We start from the raw sequence: 1,992 nt of genomic DNA on the forward strand, positions 1-1,992 counted from the left end.
TTTTTTTTTTTCCTGAGATGGAGTCTTACTCTGTCACCTAGGCTGGAGTACAGTGGCACAATCTCAGGTCACTGCAATCTCCACCTCCTGGGTTCAAGTGATTCTCCCACCTCAGCCTCCCAAGTAGCTGGGACTACAGGCGCATGCCACCACACTTGGCTAATTTTTTGTATTTTTAGTAGAGTCAGGGTTTCGCCATGTTGGCCAGGCTGGTCTCAAACTCCTGACCTCAGGTGACCCACCCACCTCGGCCTCCCAAAGTACTGGGATTACAGGTGTGCACCACTGCACATGGCCAAATATTGACTTCATTCTATCTTACTATATATTTGTATACTTTAAGCCAGTTCTCTTCATTCTCTCCTCTCCCCACAATCACCCTTCCCAGTCTCTGTTATGTCTTTCCACTCTCTACCTCCGTGTGATCAAATTTTTTTAGCTCCCACATGTAACCCACATGTAACATGTGATATTTGTCTTGTGCCTGGCTTATTTCACTTAATGACCACTCAGTGCCATCTACGTTGCTGCAAGTCATAAGATTTCATTCTTTTCTGTGGCTGCTCCATCATATGTATACCACATTTTCTTTATCTATTCATCCACTGGTGGACATACAGGTTATTCCATGTCTTTACTATTGTGAATAGTGCTGCCATAAATATGCAGTGCAGAGATCCCTTTGATGTACTGACGTCTTTCCTTTTAGGTCGTAGGAGGATTGTTGGATTGAATGACAGTTCTATTTTTAGTTTAAGAAATTTCCATACTGTCTTCTATAGTGGCTGTACAATTTACATTCCCACAAACAACGTAAAAAGAGTTCCCTTGGCCGGGCGCGGTGGCTCATGGCTGTAATCCCAGCACTTTGGGAGGCCGAGGCAGGCGGATCACGAGGTCAGGAGATTGAGACTATCCTGGCTCACACAGTGAAAACCCATCTCTACTGAAATACAAAGCAAAACTAGCCGGGCGTGGTGGCGGGTGCCTGTAGTCCCAGCTACTCGGGAGGCTGAGGCAGGAGAATGGCGTGAACCCGGGAGGCGGAGCTTGCAGTGAGCCGAGATCGCGCCACTGTACTCCAGCCTGGGCGACAGAGCGAGACTCCGTCTCAAAAAAAAAAAAAAAAAAGAGTTCACTTTTCTCTGCATCCTTGCCAACAGTATTTGTTTTGTTTTGTTTTAATAATAGCTATTCTGAATGGCAATAAGATGATATCTCATTGTGGATATAACTTACATTTCTCTGATTATTACCGATATACATCACTGATTATTACTGATAAGCCTGTTTGCCAAATGGCAAATAATCAGTAATAATCTATATCAGTATAGACTGTGTCATTCTGATTACTGATTATAAACCTGTTTGCCATTTGTACATCTTCTTCTAAGAAATGTCTTTTCACTTACCTTGCCTACTTTTTAAGAAGATTTGTGCTTTTTTCCTGTTGAGTTCCTTCTATATTCTGGATATTAGTCCGGTCAGATGAACAGTTTGCAAACATTTTCTCTCATTCAACAAGTTGTTCTCTCACTCTGTTGATTGTTTCCTTTGCTGTGCAGAAGCTTTTTAGTTTAATATAGTGTCATTTGGCTATTTTTGTCTTTGTTGGCTATGCTTTTGAATTCTTAGTCATAAATTCTTTGCCTTGACCAATGTCCAGGAATGTTTTCTCTAGGTTTTCTTTCTATTATTTTCATAGTTTTAGGTCTTACATTTACGTCTTTAATCCATCTTGATTTGATTTTTGTGTATGATGAGAAATTGGGTCTAGTTTCATTCTTCTGCATGTGGCTGTACAATTTTCCCAGCATCATTTATTGAAGAAGGTGTCCTTTTTCTACTGTAAGTTCTTGTCAGCTTTGTCAAAGAACAGTTGACTGTAAATATGCGGCTTTATTGCTGGGTTCTCTATTCTGGTCCACTAGTGTGTGTGTGTGTGTGTACGCGCATGTATTATACACACATATTTTTTTTTTTTTTTTTTTT

The sequence above is a fragment of the Rhinopithecus bieti genome, unplaced genomic scaffold (assembly GCF_001698545.2).
Source record: "Rhinopithecus bieti isolate Rb0 unplaced genomic scaffold, ASM169854v2 scaffold_6947, whole genome shotgun sequence".
Classification (NCBI taxonomy): domain Eukaryota; kingdom Metazoa; phylum Chordata; class Mammalia; order Primates; family Cercopithecidae; genus Rhinopithecus; species Rhinopithecus bieti.